This window comes from Chrysochloris asiatica, unplaced genomic scaffold, assembly GCF_000296735.1.
Source record: "Chrysochloris asiatica unplaced genomic scaffold, ChrAsi1.0 scaffold00036, whole genome shotgun sequence".
NCBI lineage: Eukaryota > Metazoa > Chordata > Mammalia > Afrosoricida > Chrysochloridae > Chrysochloris > Chrysochloris asiatica.
This window is the reverse complement of record NW_006408554.1, coordinates 16197759-16216401: the sequence shown is the minus strand read 5'-3', so window position 1 is coordinate 16216401 and position 18643 is coordinate 16197759.

The following is an 18643-nucleotide window of genomic DNA, read 5'->3' as shown; positions in this document are numbered from 1 at the left end:
GTAACCACTACGCTACCAGAGTTGGTAGGTAGATAAGTACAAACCCTTCTCACCACGTATTTTAGAGCACCACTGATATGTGTCATCAGGTGGATTCTGAACCATAGCAATTCTATAGAACAGAGTCAAACTGCCTATACAGGGTTTCCAAGGCTACTTCTTTTTTACGGAAGCAGATACATAATTCTCCTCTGAGTGACTCTTCAAATTGCCAAGCTTTTAGTTAGCAGCCAAACACTTAACCATTGTACAAGTAGAGTTCATTTTGCACCATCCAGGGCCCTACGCTTTCATGAAATTTTACTTTATTAAAAAAAAAAAAATAGTGGTAGTAGCCACATTCAAAAAATCATAAGAGCAATTGATTAAATAACAGTGAGTAGAATTGGTTATAGCTGAAAGAAATCCTTTGATTTTCTTCCTTTCCTTTCATTTCTTACTTTTTCTTTCCTCTCTTCTCTTTTTAATTTTTTTTTTTTACGTACTTATAACATGGTTGTCAAAGGGAAATGATCCAAGTTTAGTTTATTGACTCAACCATGTTTACATTTCTAAAAATTAAGATAGTAAACCACAAAACATAACTGAGCTCCATACATATCCAAAGAAATGTAATTACAACAATGAACCACAGGAGGCTTCAGTTATTGCAAGGATTTATGATAGAAGTGAATAATTATCAAAGGCAGAAAATAACATAAAATGGGCCAACATGACATTAAGTGGAGGAGCTACTCATCCCCATTAACAATGCACCTCTCTTAGTAACCGCTGCTGGTTCATATCTTATGAAGAGAAAATTATATTCTTCTGATACTGAGATTGAAGAAAAATTTCATTTTAAGAACATAAACTAACAATTTAATGGATTGATCCCAACCTTATTTTATTTTTCAACCTTCTAATTTTAATGAAATTACTAAAGGAACATACAAACAATTGAGTCAAAAAATAATGAACTATTGATTCTTTTGTTGTGAACTCATTCTGCTTCTGCACATATACTTTGAGAGTACAATGTATTATATGAGCAAATTATAGTAGATGACACTGAATGTGAAGAAGAAATGACAGCTATGATTTTCTCATTAAGGCCAACCTAAAACAATGTTTGCATTCAGAATGAACCAAGCTGAATGAACCTTTTTAATATGTCTTAATTTTATAGTACCAACTGCCACTAGGAATCTATAGAAAATCTCACTCAGGATTTTTGCAATCTTTCCTTGATGATTTTGAACAAACACACATGATTAAAAAATTTAAAGACGCAAAGAAAATACAAATTGTTACTGAAATTATAGCATTCTCTTCTCCAATTTTCATTTGCTTTTCTAGATTTAGTGAAAACAAATGCAGAAAAAACATATAATACTCCTCCACTAACAGTTTTTGAAGCAAGCTGTTTAAGGTAGTTTATTATTTAATTTTGTGTTACACAACTGATCTTATACCCAGGAAATCTTCCCTAAAACTAACCATTTCTAGTAGCTTTTGCCTATGTTTAAGTTAGCAAAAACACTATCTTCCATCCAAAGAGGATAATATCTGTTTAATAGACATGAAGTATAACAAACAACTTTATGAAAGTAAGGCAAAATCTGAAAGGATATTATCTCTTTCCTTTTTTAAAATTTCCTATTTATTGCTTTGTAAAAGATCAGTACCCTTTAAACTGAAACAATGTCCTCCTTCTCCCTTGCTTCACTGCAAACATCCAAGCTCTCTTAACTATCAAAAGAACGTAGAATTCTACCTGAAATAAAATAACATTCCCCTTTATAAAATTACCAAGGGATTTTTAGAGTGTCTTTCTCCAATAAGTACAAAGTATTTCCACATAGGCTGTCATTTTAAGGTGGGGAAATTTGCAAGGACAGTCACACCATCTGTCATCAACTGGGTACCCTGACACCCTGAGCTGCTCTAAAATGGCCAGCAGCCTCATGCATAACAAAGACCTTGCCCCTTGGCATTGTTTGTTCCTTGACCTGTGCAGAGAGTCCTTCAAAGGGGGCTTCACTGTGACCATTGCTTTACAGAGGCAAGACTTTTAAAGAATTATTTATGCATTTAGGAAATTTGAAATGTTCTTGCCTTATTTCTAGGCAAATAGAATAGAATAAATCCTAGAATTGTGTTATTAATTTTGTTTCCAGGATTCCTGAATGAAAACCTACTTAGTGTTATGTTGTGGGTTTTTTTTTCCCGTTTCAGCTTCAGAAAATTTCCTTAAGATACAATTTAGATGTTAAGCAATTCATACATAAAGCCAGGGTGTGTAGGTTAAATATAACTGGACCATTCAGAGAGAGGAGCTGTTTCTTAGGAAGTAAAAAACACACCTCTGACCAACAAAACCCTGGAGCCTCTCACAGTGGAAGTCAAGACAAGCTATTCTTACCATCATGTCAAGCACCACTTACAACTTATAAATACAATATAGTACAATCACACTGTAGGTCACTTGTGCCCAAAGATGGATTACAGCTGTAGCTCACAATATTTATGAAAGAAACACAAAAAAGAGAAAATGTCAACTATCATGAAACATTATTTATTTAGTTATTTATTTTACTTTGAAATGTATACTCTCATGCCTAGCATATAAAGATGTACAACTGAGGCTTCCATTTTTTGTAGTTAGCCCTGGCTACAAAATGTGTGTTTTCCTCAACTTATAGAAATCCAAGTCAGGGTTTTTAGATGGTGAGGTTTGAAAATTTAGGTAGATCATTGTTAAAAGAAAATGCAGCCATTTTATTCAGGAATGAATGAATAAATACAAAAGAATATTTCCTGTCAACATAATTAATGGCAAGGTTTTATGAGCTTCATTTAGTCCCCAAGACATAGTTATATACAATACATGGAGTGTGTGTTTATGTGCACACAGCATAAATATGTAAAAGTCACACCATTAAATCTTTTATATGTCTGTATTCATAATACACAAAGCTGTTTTTAAATTATTTAAAGATCTATTCTCTCTTCCATATACATTAATACTAATAAGAGTCGCCTTCAACATCAAAAGGAAGCTAGACCCCTAATTAGTGTTCCAATCTGCCCTGAGAGTTACATTTCAGTGTGAACAAATTTGAAATAAGTTGAGCATTAAGGACACTAATAACCAATTCTCATTCTCAACTTTTGATTATGCTAAGGATCCTGTGATTTCTTAACAATAAAAAACACTTATGTTCCATCACAACTTGTAGATGTAAGATTCTATTCAAACATTCATAAACAAAAAGAGAATAATTAAAGTACTGAAGTGGTCATGGCTTTGTATGTTAGGATATGAGTCAATTTAAGATGTCTTCAAAAGTTTTATACAGCTCTTCATTACTTTAGAATATTTGTTATTGTTTAATTTTGTTTTTCCTTAACATAGGTATATAGCCTTTCAAATGGTTAATTCTCTGATACCTCCTTTTCTTAATTCCATTAGAGACTATCATTGAAAACTTCAGCTATTTATTAAATGAGCAATTAATGAGGATTCTCTCTGTGTACTAGAAATGCTGCCCTCTTGTTGCTAAGAGCATAAAGAAGGATGCAACTAAAAAGATATATTTAAGTGTATGATTAGATGTGTTTCTGGTTATTAAAGTAATGTATGCAAATACTTAAGGATCCCAAATTTGGGGGGAAAAAAAGTGCCCTGGGACTTTAATTTGACTACTACTTTAATTTTCTTGGCCTAAACAGACTTATTAAAAATTACATCATGACAAATTTCAAACATATACAAAAAAGACAGATTGTTATACTGGAACCACATGTACATATCACTTGCTTCCACAATTATTGACTCATGGCCAATCTTGCTTTATACATATTGTCCTAAATAATACTTTTAAGTTACTTCAGATAATATATTACATTATAAATAGTTAAGCCTGTAGCTCTAAAAAGTAACAACGATAAGGTTTTCTGCTCCAGGGAAGATTTAAAACCTTGGAAGACTGATGCAAGTTTGCTATGAGTCAGAAGGACTCAACAGCACTTAACAATAACAACGTCATTAAAATGCAGAAACATTTCAGTAATTTATTAATGCCATCATCTACTCAGGATTCTAATTAAATTGCTTTTCAAATCCCACACTAAAGTTTGTTTCAATCAGGACTAAATCAGACCCACACTTGAGAATGGTTGAAGTTGTTGTGAAGTGCTGCCAAGTCGATTCCGACCCATAGTGACCTTGTATAGGGTTTCCAAGGAGCAGCTGGTGAGCTTGAACCGCCGACCTTGCAGTTCAAACAACTTTGCAGTCTGGAGCATTAACCCACAGTGCCACACCAGGACTCCATATATCCCCCTAAATCTCTTTACTCTCTCATTCCTCTCTTTCTCCTTTTTTTTTCTTCCTTCTCCTTCTCCTCTTCTTTTTTTTTCTGGCTGTTGAAATAACTGGAAATTTTACTCTATAGATGTTTCCAAGTGTGGATGCATACTTGTGATTCTTTTTGGAAAGTGCTAGGGTACTAAATCATTAGCAGAAAAATTTATAATAAAAATAGCAAAAAATCATCCATTTATCTTGCCTTTCCGGCATGAAATATCTCTTCATAGAAAATTCTTCTCTTCAGAAGAATAACAGCTAATTAATGCAGAAGAAATGGCAGAATTCAAAAAATTACTATTTTGAAATCTTTATTCAAACAGTGTGTCTAAGCTGTAATCATCAATGACTGGTTAAAATAGTTATATGAAAGTTAATGGGAAACTTTACAATGGATGGATGAAACTGACAACACCTGAACCTAACGATTAATATTAGCATCACCAAACTGGGACAAGTAATTCCATACTTTTGTGATGAGATTCAAGATTATACAGAACCATTCATGAGTATTCTAACCAATAAATATTAACCAGAATAGAATCAAGTCTCTAAACCTAACTATCATTTTATAGGAAATATGGGGCATAGAAAAGTATGTTAAATAATATCACAAAGATACTGTCAGCACATTTGGAATGTTAAAATTTTTACACAGCATAAAGTAACCCAGTTTCTTCTACAAATAAATGCCCTAAAAGATAATGGGGGAGGAGTAGCTGTTATATGCTAAAACATACTGAGATGTAAGACACAGTTACATGTTAAAATATACTCAAGAGATATATTACCCACATCATTGAATTATAAATATAATAATTGTTAAGCTTGAATTATAAATATTAAAATTGTTAAGATGTTTTGTTATATATAAACAATCACTTTTTTTGTTTTTAAATGAGAGAGACAGGAGGAGAAGGTAAGAGAAAAGATGTGACAAGAGAAACAAAGTTAGAGATGTGATTCTGCTGGCTCTGAAGAAGGAGGAAGAGAGCTTTAACTCAGAGACTGCAATCTGCCTCTGGAGAAGGTAAGGGAACAGTTTCTCCCCCAGAGCATCAGGAAAGAACACAGCATTGCCAACACCTTGATTTTATCCTGTGAGCCCTGTATTGGACTTCCAATCTACAGAGCCTACAGAAAACAAGTAAATTTGAGTTGTTTTAAAGGGGGGGGGGGATTTAAGAAAGGAAACAAAAGAAATATGAGGAACTTTTAAAATCCTGATCCAAACAAATCCACTATGGAAAGATATTTTTAAGATAATGAGGAGTTCTGACAATGAACTTGGTATTAGAGACACTAAAATTATTGTTACTATTGTGTTTGTGATCATAGCTTATATTTACTTTTAAAAAATAATGTTTATTTGTAGAAGTACACATTGAAGTATTCTCTTTCATTGTAACTTTACCCAAGATTCAGTATGAGGTTGATGAGACTTTTGGCATGAGTTTTCCTTGAGCAATTTATGTTTCAGACAAAGGGGTGCACATGCTCAATTGAAGAAAAATAGCCCTATTTTTGTGATCCTTGGGACTCAAAGTCCAGTTTGTAGATTAGCAGCATTGCCAACAGCTGAGCTTATGTTAGAAGTACTGATCTAACTAATCAGAATACATGAACCCCTGGATACTTCCATGCTTCATTATGTTTGAGAAGCATTAGTCTAGATTCTATACTCTTCAAATATCTATTTTATTTAATAAAATATACAGAGCAAAACATAAATCAATTCAACACTTTCTAAATGCACAGTTTCAGTAACATTGGTTGCGTTCTTCAAATTGTGCCACCATTCTAAACATATTTTACCAAATTATTTCACCATCATTAACATAAACTCACTGACCCCTAAGCTTCCCATATAACCTTTCAAGTGACTTGTCAATTTGATCACACATAAGTAATTAAAGGAGTACAATACTCAAGAAAAACATTCTTTACTATTTAAGCTAAAGTACTGTTTGGTGTGCTTGGTAAAGTGGAAGGTCAACGAAAAAGTGGAAGAGCCCTTACAAGATGGATTGTCACAATGGCAGCAGCAATGAGCTCAAACACAACAATAATTGTGGGGATAATGCAGGACTGGGCAGTGTTTCCTTCTGTTGTACATTCGGTCTCTAGGAGTCAAAATTGACTCTGTGGCACCTAACAGCAACAACAATTGTTTGGCTTCAGTCACCCTGTATGCATGTGAAAATAAGATAATGAATTAGTAACACTAATAAAAATTTGATGTATTTGAATTATGGTGTTGGCAGAGAATACTGTATATATCAAGAACTGACAAAAGAAGGAACAAATGCGGTTTAGAAGCATTAGAGTGAAAGTTTATACATGTACTTTGGACATGTTGTCAAGGGGGAACAATCCCTGGAGAAAGACACCATGCTTGGTAAGCAGAGGGTCAGGGGAAAAGGGGAAGACCATTAGTGACATGGATTTACACGATGACTGCAGCAATGAGCTCAAGCATAGGAATGATGGTGAGGATTGAAGAGGACCAGCCAATATTTTGTTCTGTAGTGCTTAGGGGACCTATGTAGTTGTTAGGTGCCTTGCAGTTAGTTCTAACTCATATGGACCCTAGTACAACACAACAAAACACTGTTCAGCTATGCACCAGCCTCACAATTGTTATGTTTGAACCCAATGCTGCTGCCACTTTGTCAATCCATCTCATCAGAGGTCTTCTCTTTTTCATTGACCCTCCATTTAAGCAAGCATGATGTCTTTTTCCAGGGATTGATTCTTCCTGACAATATGTAGCAGAGACAAAGTTTTGACATCATTGCATCTAAGGAGCAATCTGGACATACCTCATCCAAAACAGATTTTTTTTGTTCTTGTGGCAGTCCACTGCACATTCAATATTCTTCACCAACACCATAATTCCAATGCTTCCAGTTTTCTCCTATCCAGCTTTGCATGCACATGTTGTTGTTGTTAAGTGCCACTGAGTCAATCCTGACCCATAGCGACCCTATATAGGGTTTCTGAGGAGCGGCCGAAGGGTGACCTTGCAGTTCAAATGGCTTTGCACTCTGGCAACTGAAAATACCATGGCTTGGGTAAAGTGCACCTGAAGTCCTCAAACTGACATCTTTGCTCTTAAATGACTGAATCTTGGTCTATGTTGAGATTCCTCATGAGTTCAATTAAGTGTTCTGGAATACTCATCCTTTGTAATTTTATCCAAAGTTTGTCATGATCCACACAGTTGAAAACATTAGCATAGCCAAATAAACACAAGTATTTCTGGAAAGCTCTTGTTTTCACCATCTTACATCAGCAATGATATCCCTTGTTTCACATCCTCTTCTGAATCCAGATTGAATTTCTGGAAGATCCCTGACAATGTGCAGCTGCAGCCATTTTTAAATTATCTTCAGCAGAATTTAACTTGCGTATGATATTAAGGATATTGTTCAGTGATTCCCATATTCTGTTGTTACCTGTCTTCCAAATGGGTACAAATATGGATTTCTTTCAATCAGTTGTCCAGGTACCTGTCTTGCTGTTGGTTCTGCTGCTGTTGCTGCCCCTCTGCCACTCCTCTAGGGTCAGCTTTGTGTCCCTAAGTTGAGGAGTTTCAATACACAGGGATCTCTGGGTCCAAAGGACACACTACACTCCTGACTCGTCTTCTTTGATGATAGTTAGATCCCCCACTCCTGCTTCTGAGATGGTTCATTCTGTACCCATGCTAAAGCGTCAAGTTTTTACAATAACAGTGAATTCCACAGCTGAATCATGTCTTCCTATCAGTGTCTTCTCCAAACTTCTCTTACCTAGACTTAGCAGCGCAAAAATGTCACCTGGTAGAAGTTAAAGCCTATAGCTAGAAGAGGTATTAGATAATTCTCTCCACCACAGACAACATAACTCCAGTCTCTGCCTCAATCTTTATATGGTCATCTTCCATTTGCACATGACTGTGGCTGTGTTTCTTCTTATATAAGAAAACACCACTTACATTGAGTTAGGACCCACCCAATACCAGTATGGCCTCATGCTAACTAATTACAACTACAGAAATCTTACTCCAAATACGGTAACATTTACAGGCACCAGGGACTCCAACATATCTTTTTGGCAAGCAATATTCAACCCATAACAACACTGAAATTGAATTCCTTCTTTTTGCTTAAACTGACTTTCCTAGATTTCTGTTGCTTGCAACCAACTGAACTCTTACACTTCAAGGGTCCATCCTTTGTCCTTATATCACTATTTTTAGTGAAATTTTATTCATGCTCACACAGCTTCTATTGCTGTCTATAACCCGACAACTCCCAGATCTTTTAGTTCATGTAGGTTCTTTTCCCCTGTTCTCCATATCTACTAATCAATGTTCCAGAACCATCTCCTAGTCAATAGATCCAAAATTGAATTTATTATCCTTATCGCTGTACACTCTTCACAAAATTTCTACTACTCCTATAAAAACTCACACAGGGTCTTCTCAGTGAAACATGTGTTGGCCTACATAGACTATGCTCATCAGATCCCAATGTTTTACTGCTATATAAACCTCATTTATAATTTGTCATTTTATTTTAATTACTCATTTATAATTTGTCATTATTTTATTTTAATTATTAATTTAAAACTGATTCATTTTTGGACAGTGAACTCTGAATGTAACTTTGGATTGTATATTTCCAGCACTTGTCACATAGTGGGAATATACAAAACACACATAATTCGCTCAAATAACTGAAAGAATGAGTAAGTTACATGAATGCAGTATAATCAAATATTTCATATATTTATTCTAGCCTTAGTTTTTGCAGCTCATACTAAAGGACTGTTCTGATGGGTCTGAGTAAGAGAAGATGGGAGAAGACATTCAGTTATAAATGAATGTTAGCAGTTAATTATGTAAAGTCTTGTAGCTGTAAGATGGGTATAAAATGAGCCATTTCAGAGCAAAAGGGTGGAATATCACTACCATGAATGAAGAACCTCTGGACCCCATTGGTTGGTTGGTTGGTTGGTTATATGCTGTAGAGTCGGAACCGACTCATAGCAACCCTTTACAGGATTTCCGAGGCTGTAAATCTTAATGGGAGCAGAAAGACTCATCTTTCTCCCATGGAACAGCTGGTAGTTTCGAACTGCTGACCTTTAGGTTTGCAGCCCGATTCATAACCACTATGCTAGCCAATAATTGAATCGCCTCAATCCAGGGACAGAACAGTGTGACACTGGATGAGTGGCAGAGGAACAGCAGCAATAGAACCCAGAACCAAAGCAAGAGACAGAATAGTGGACTTCCCATTCCATGAAGCAAATAAATTTAAGTAACTTTGAACAAGTCTATTGCTTGCAGAATGGGGTGACTCTATGTACTTAATTGGGGGAGCTAGGTTTTCTAACCCATTAAGGGTAAGTGCCTTAGGCTGAGGCTTATGGTGGAGTGATGTTTCCTTTGGGAATTTATTGTTAAGTGTTGTTAAGTCAGTTTCAGCTCATAGTTACTGTGTATTGGGTTTCTGAGAAATGGCTGGTGAGCTTGAACTACCAACCTTGTGGTACAAACCGATGTTGCAATCCAGCATGTTAACCCACAGTGCCACATCAGGACTCCATTGGGAATTTATTAGCAGCCTTAAAATAGTTCTGTAACACTACTGAGCAGTGCAAAGGCCAGACCAAGAAGCCAAAGGCCCTAGAGAAAGGCTGGTTTGCAGGCATGGCTGATGAGACGCTGTCCTGATTAGGACCACAGTGCTCTGAACATTTCTGAGCTTGAATTGAAACCTGTTAGCTTTCCTAATAAACATCCTAACTGAAAAATGCTATACAAGGTCACTATGAGTTGGAACCAACTCAACAGCACCTAACAACGAATCTACTGACTCTAGATCATCTCTAATCCAGAAGATTTTTAGGAATAAAACTGGGAAAACATTCTAAGAAGTGGAATAATGCTGAGATTAGCATGACTCGGGAAGTCAAGGAATCAATGAACAAATTATAAATTCACAGTGGTCTCCCAGACTCGGGTTCTACATTATGTACTACAATCACAACACATAGAGCTCACTTCACTGTTTGTTTGGTTTTCTTATGTACTATAACACCAACCATATTGTTGATTCCTGTGAAGTGGTGTCTTTCACTCATGGTATAATGGAAAAGGTACTGAATGAGAAAGCTGAGCACGTGGTTTCCTGACTCAGTCACTTACGGAGGGCTGGGGAATGGTGGTTTGAAATCTCAGGGGAAAATGGAATTTCTATAGCTACTCAATTTATCTCAGAGAGATTTTAAAAATATATAAAGGACAGAATAGAGCTGCTCCATAGAATTTCCAAAGCTGTAAATCATTACAGAAGCAGACTGCCTCATCTTTTTCCCATGGAGAGGTTGGGGGCTTTGAACTGTGGACCTTTCGGTTATCAGCCCAAGGCTTAACCCATGGTGCCACCAGGGTTCCTATGGTACCAATTGATATTGTTAAGTAGAGTCAAGTCAGTTTTGACTCACAGTGACCCTGTGTAGGGTTTCCAAGGAGTGACCTGTTGGGTTTGAACCATCAACCCTGCAGTTAGCAGTATTTTGCTTATCCTACTAAAGGACATTCAGAAGTTGAGGGACTTTCTGGAAGTCATACAGTTTTTTTGTCATCCACATCTATTTTCTGTCATTTAAAATACCTATTGGACAGCCCTGCCTGGCTCTGACAAGTATGAGTAAAAATTAGAGAAAATTGTCACAGAATTAATAGTGGACAGTACTGATGGACTGAGAGTTTGATAGTTCTAAACTGGTATTTGAAATGTTGTAAATGGGGACTAAACACTTAGACAATACACTAGAGCATAATTTTTCTGTTAAAATATAGTATTCCTTGATCATTCCTGTAATAAGGTAACATATGGAGTCAGAAAAATTATGAAATTAGTATATTTAAGGCTTGAAATGCGAAGAATCTGAAAATAGTATATACTGAAAAAATTGCTTTAAGATTATTTTTATTCTAGTACAGAAGCCCTGGTAGCACAGTGAGTTAAACATACAAGTAGTAACGGAAAGATTGCTGGTTTGAATCCATCAGCTGCTGTGCAGAAGAAAGACAAGGCTGTGTACTGGCATAAAGCTTGTCTAGCCCTCTGGAAACCCTCTGTACTGTACAGTTCTACTCTAGCCTCTAGAGACAGTATGAATTAGTAGATATTGAATTTTGAATTTTAGTACATCACATAAAATTCATTTTTTGTGTGTATAATTCTTCCAGACTTTTTTGGTATTTTAGGCAATTGAGAATTATTTTCTTTAAAATTTTCTAAGGAAATATAATATACTTAAAGTTTTCTGAATTATAGTTTGGAAATGATATCATACAGTGCTAAAATAGGTAGAAAGTAACTATAGAACAAATTGGTAGTAAAGTAACTAAATAGAATAAAAGTAGTCTATTAGGAGACTTGAATGTTTAACAAATCAATCATTTGTGATACTCTGTCTCATTGTTATTGTAATATAATTGTACATCATTGAAGAATACCCCCCTAATTCTATCAACCCTATTTTTGTTTTTGTACACTTTTTAGAATAAAGGAGTTCTTATATAATGTTTACATTTTATGGAGAAAGTAGGTTCAGTTAGGTACCCCCAAAGTCACTGCTCAGCATATTATTTTCTGGATACTATGTGTCAGATGGAAGGAGCTCTGGTAGCGTAGTGGGTACAAATCAGGCTGCTAATCTCACAGTCAGCATTTGAAACTACCAGCTGTTCCATGGGAGAAAGATGAGTCTTTCTGCTCCTGTAAAGATTCACAGCCTTGGAAACCCTGTACAGGGTTCACTATTGGTTGGGGTCGACTCGATGACACTCAACAACAACAACAGTGCCATGCCAGGGGCTTCGTAGCACCAGAAGTATTTAATTATTGGGAAGTTTGGTCCTAGCTTCCTCTGTTGCTGTTGTTGTCAAGTGCCGTTGAGTCGGTTCCAACCCATAGCGACCCTGTACAAGGTTTCTGAGGCTGTAAATCTTTACGGGAGCAGAAAGCCTCATCTTTCTCCCACAGAGCGGCTGGTAGTTTCGAACTGCTGGCCTTAAGGTTCGCAGCCCGATTCGTAACCACTACGCTACCAGAGCTCCTTAGCTCCCTCTTGCTCTTTTAAATATCCTGACTTGAGGAATATAAATTAAAAATATAGCTGATATTCTAGTGAGTAAAGTATTTTATGAAAAATAAGACCCTCAGAAAACATCCATTGTGAATGGATTTTATAAAACATCCACTATGTTTTTATAGCATAGAAAACACTACGATGTTTTCTATGCTATAAAAATGGTACTTAAAAACAATGAAATAGATGTCTTTAACCTCATTTTCTGCATTATGCTTATATGTTGTTATTGTTGTTAAGTGCTATGGGTCAGTTTTGACTCACTAGCAACCATGTGAAAGGTTTCCACCAAGCACCTGGGGAGCTTGACCTGTCAGCTTTGCAAGTTCAACCCAAACTTGCAGTCCAGAGCATTAACCCAAAGTGCCACACCAAGACCCTGCAGTTCTTTTTAAAGCTACAAACCTAGAAATCATTTTGATAAGATTTTTTCCCCTTAATTTACTCTTTATATTCCCTCTCAAATCTTTTTTTAAAAATGTGTGTGTGTGTGTGTGTGTGTATTTATGTTGCTGTTAAGTTCTGTCGATCCTGTTCCAACTCCTAGTGATCCTGCATAGAGTTTCCAACTAGCAGCTGATTGGTTTGATCTATCAACGTTATATTTTGCAGTCTAGAGCTGATTCTACAGTACCACATGGGAATCTGTGTGTATTTATAGTCTTCACAAATGGTCATATATACAGAATGCTATTGAAAAACAGATTTAGTAGTAATAGTTGAGTTTTATGTGTGTGTGTGTTGTATTTGTTTGTTTTTTTAATCTGTAAGGGAATTGTATTTCTGTTATATGAGTACATATGGTATTTGTTATAGCAGCACTGTACAAGACAGAATTTGGTCCCAGGAGAATAGGGTGCTGCTCTAACAGATGTATAAAAGGCGGTAGCAGTTTTGTAACCGCATAATGAACAGATGCTGAAGAGACAAGGAACACAGGAAGCAAAGCTGCCTCCATTTCACACGTTAGGGCCAGGATCTCTGGGCTCTCAAAGGGTGGAACCACTGGAGTTTCTAAGTAGGGGGTGGGCACCATTTTATAGAATGGAATCTTCACCAACTTGGCTCTGGAATATAGGATGCCGTTAAGATGGGGCATCTTCCCAAAGCTGAAAGGGTAGAGCTGCCATGCCCAATGGGGAAAAAAGAATGGGGTCTTTTTAGGTGAGGGGTTGGAGTCACCTCTAAGATGGACTAGGAGAATGGGACTACCCTAAGTCCATGGATCAGAGTTGCCATTCCAGTGCACCTGGAGATCAGAACCAAGAATCCAGAGAGCTTGGCCAACACCCAAAGTCTGGAGAGAAAGGTCAGTGCCTAAATGATCTGGGAGAACAGGGAATTATTTTCAAGGCTTGAGAACTAATATAATTTTTTTCTGCTGGGTTTTTCTTTTTAACTTTTTTGGTGTCTTTTATGTCTTCTGTCCCTCCATTTGCTCCAATTAATAATAGAAATATCTACCTTTTGCCTGTTCCATCATTGTATTTGGAAGCAGATCACTTGTATTATATAGCTTACAGATGAAAAGGAATTTTGTTCCCGGTTGGAATTTGCATATGGAAAAATTTTGAAATATTATGGTGTTAATACATTTTCAGTTATATGTGTGTTAGTTTTATCATGCTAGGTACACTTATGAATTTATAATTGTCTTTTAAGATTGTGTATAATTTTAAGAGCTATGTACAGATACCACATTAATGGTATCTGTACGGACTGTGATAGTTAAGATCTTGTGTCATTTGGCTCGGCCAGAATTCACAGTGATTTAGTAGTGAAGATGTAGTTACTATCTCCATTATGAGATCTAATATAATAAAATCAACCCCATGATGTGATCAGCCCTGATCTGATGTAGTTGTCCTAAGTGAGGTTAATTGCTATCTACAGGTAGAGGGTGTATTTTGAGTTAATCTCTTTGGAGATCTAAAAGGAGAGAGAAGCAAGCCTAGAAAGATGGACCTGTTCTTAAGTGCTGCTGAGTCAGTCCCAACTCATAGGGACCCTATATAGCATTTCCAAGGAGCAGCTGGTACGTTTGAACTGCCGACCAGTTCAAATGATCTTGTAATTCAGTGCTTATCCCTACAGTGCCACACCAGGAGTCCACAGAAAAAGGGATCTAGTAGCACCAAAAAGAAGAACCAGGAGTTGAGTATATTCTTTGGACCTGGAGTCCCTGTACTATGATGCTCTTAGATCCAGGGAAAATTGATGCCAGACACATGGAGATTTCTAAGGAATGCTGGTCCTACCAATGCTGAAAGGAAACAAGGACCTTCACTTAGAGCCATCGTTCTGGATTCTGACTTCTAGCCTCCCCAACTGTGACAAAAATGAATTTTGTTTGCTTAAGCTAGCATAATGGTTAAGAGTCAGGCTGTAAAACCCCAAGGTCAGCAAGAAAGATGAGGCTTTCTGCTCCCATAAAGATTTACAGCCTCGGAAACCCTGTACAGGATCGCTATGAGTCGGAACCAACTCCACGGCACATAACCACCAGCAAGCTAGCATAATAGTTATGAGTCAAGCTTCAAATCCCAAGGTCAGCAAGAAAGATGAGGCTTTCTGCTCCAGTAAAGATTTACAGCCTCAGAATGCCTATGTAGGGTTGCTAGGGGTCAGAACCGACTCCACAACATAGTTACCACCACCACCACCACCACTAAAGACATCCCTTGTAGTTCTACTTAAGCAGCACTAGATAACTGAGACAGTTATGTAAAATTGTACAGACTTAGTTCTCAAGGGACAACTATTAACAATAGTATACTGGTGCTGCTGTGTTGCTGTTGAGTTAGTTCTGACTCAGAGAGATGCTAGGTACAACAGAATGAACCTCCATCCAGTCTATGCCATTCTCACAATGGCTATGGCTAAACCCAATGTGGCAATTACAGAATGTAATGTGTACAACAGAATGAAACACTACTGAGCCCTGCCCTATCCTCTTAATTGTTGTTAGCACCCATTGTTGCTGCCACTGTGTCCCTCAAAATGCCTTCCTTTTCAATATATGGCTTATGACTAGTATTCTAATCATAACACAGTTGTGATGCTTATTATTAATGTCCTGGTGTGGTACTGTGGGTAAATGCGCCAGACTGTAAAGCCTTTTGAACTGCAAGGTCGGCGGTTCAAGCTCACCAGCTACTCCTCAGAAACCCTATCCAGGGTTGCTATGGGTTGGAACTAACTCTATGGCACTAAATAACAACAACCATTAAAATCAAGTGAAAGAGGTTTATAAGAGTGTTTTTTGCAAGTTTCCTCAAGAAAAATTTTCCTTAATCTATTCTTATTCACTAGCACTTTTCTTGGGGGGTTGTTGATTTAACCTAAGATTATTCAATCAGAGACATATCTACAAAGAGAAGACAATGAAAGAGTACATTTAGGTAACTATGAAAACACATAGCAAGGTAAGAAAAAATATATAGTACTGTGCCTGCTACAACTTGAGAGCTAAAATAAATTATTACCTGTTAATACTGCTGATGATACCTTTGGCTTGACTGTTAAAGGAACTAAGATTATCAAAATTATCCTAAAATATCTGCAAAAGGAGCTCTGGTAGCATAGTGTTTACAAATCGGGCTGGTAACCCTCAGGGTCAGCAGTTCAAAACTACCAGCTGTTCCACAGGAGAAAGATGAGGCTTTCTGCTCCCTTGAAGATTTACAGTCTTGGAAACCCTACACAGGGTCGCTATGAGTCAACACCAACTTGATGGCCTTAACAACAACAACAACATGGATAAAATCTATGATTTGTTTGGTATTAAGTACTTGATTAAGGAGCTCTGGCAGCATAGTGGTTACGAATTGGGCTGCGAGCCGCAAGGTCAGCAGTTTGAAATTACCAGCTGTTCCATGGGAGAAATATGAGGCTTTCTGCTCCCATAAATATTTACAGCCTCGGAAACCCTGTACAGGGTCGCTATGAGTCGGAACCGACTCCATGGCACACAACAACAAGTACTTGATTAAAGGTGTAACTGTGCCTTTACTGTTCTGATGGAAAAAAAAATACTCTTCAGTTTATCAAAATTCGCTTCATGCAATGCTTCTTAGCATGCATTACAGAGTGAAAAGGATTGGTGCCTTTATCAAGTGAGGTATAACTCAGGCAAAAAAAAAAATCATTTTACAAGTCTGATAGCACAGTCATGGTAGCAAAATATTTCATACAAAGATCTGACACCTCAGAAGTATCATTTTTTGTGTGTGAATCTAAATTTTTAAAGATTTGGATTTTTGTTCTCAATGTATTTGTATCTTACATAGTTTTAGAAAGAATGAATTTTCTTCTTGTCCCTCATCCCCTTTTCACTGCTATGACCTCCCCATTCACTTGCACACAAATGTCTCCCACCAAGAGCTGGTATACAAAAAGCTAACCACCAAAAACAAATCAGTTGCCACCCAGTTGATTCCATCTCAGGAGAACTCCTGTGTTTCAAAGTAGAACTATACACAGTATTTTCTATGGGTGAGACCTTTTAGAAGTGTATTTCCAGGCCTCTCTTTTCAAAGTGTTGCTGTTATATGTCATTGAGTTCATTCTGACTCATATGGACCCTGTACAATATTTCTGAGCGTGACTAGGGGATTCAAACTGATGGCACTGTGGTTAGCAGTTCAATGCTTATCCTACAGCACCACACCAGGGCCCAGGGTTCCACTTAATTGATTCAAATTGCCATCCTTCCTGTTAATAGTCAAGTGCTTAACTGTAAGGGGACCTTTCAACACAGAGAAAATACAGACTGTTTTTTAAAGAACTGTACTATCAACCACTATATATTTTTTTCAAAAAGTGTTTCACCCAGAGATCAGATCATTAAGAGGGATCTTGTTCTTCCACTCTAGTCTCAGAACTTGGAGCTCTCCATCTCCTCTCATTCATCTGCCATGGATTGAATTGTGCCCACCTAAAATATGTGTCACTTTAATCATCAGTGGTTTGACAATTATGTGACAATCCATGATGTGATCTGATATGATAAGCCAACAAGAATATTAAAGGTGAGCTGTAGTACCCTTAATCCCATCGTAACCCTAAGAGGTGTCAAAGAGTTTCCCAGGGTTGTACTCTATGACCCCTTTTACATGACAAGATATAAAAGGAGAGAAATGTGAGCAGGGAGAGATCTACTGCTACCAATGGAACATGGAAATCATCAAACAGTATCATTCAAGCAAAGATGGCAAGACTTCATGTGACTTACTTCAGACATGTTGGCAGGAGGCACTGGTCATTGAAGAAGAACATCATGCTTGGAAAAGTAGAAGGTTAGTAAAAGTGAAGAAGACCCCCAAGGAAGTAAGATTGACACAGTGGTATAAACCACACAGTGGTATCAACAATGGGTTCAAAAATAACAATTGTGAGAATGGCTCAGAACTTGGCAGTGTTTCATGCTGTTGTGTATAGGGTTGCTGTAAGTTAGAATCAATTTGATGGTACCTAACAATACCAGAATTGCAAGGTCGGTGGTTCAAGCTCACCAGCTGCTCCTCAGAAACCCTATACAGTGTCACTATGGGTCAGGATCAGTTCAACGGCACTTAACAACAACAACAACAACAACAACAACAAGTAATACCAGCAACTGCCACCAAGAAAGAAGACCTGAGTGGAGTACATTCTTTGAACCTGGTTATGTCTGCACTGTGAATTTCCTAGATTCAGGGAAAGATTGATGTCAGGACACATGGAGATTTCTGGGGAATGCTGGAGCCACAGACGCTGAAGGGAGACAAGGCCCTTTTGCCAAAGTCAGTGTTCTGGATTCAGATGTCTGGCCTCTCAGACTCTAAGAGAGTAGATTTCTGTTTGTTGAAGCCATCTACTTGTGATACTTCTGTTATAGCAGCAGTAGATAACTAAGACACCATCAGTGTAGTAGCCAGAGTCCAGAGGAGCATCTAGAGAAGATTTTCTGAGCTCATCTAGAAAGGGATACATCTCATCTCTAGTGATAAGTGTCGTCAAGTCAGTTTTGATTCATAGTATCCCTGTATAGTGTTTCCGGAAAGCAGCTAGTGAATTTGAACCACCATCTTGCAGTTCAAAGTCAGTGCTTATCCTATAGTATTACACCAGGAGTCTAATAATATGCCTTTAGAATCT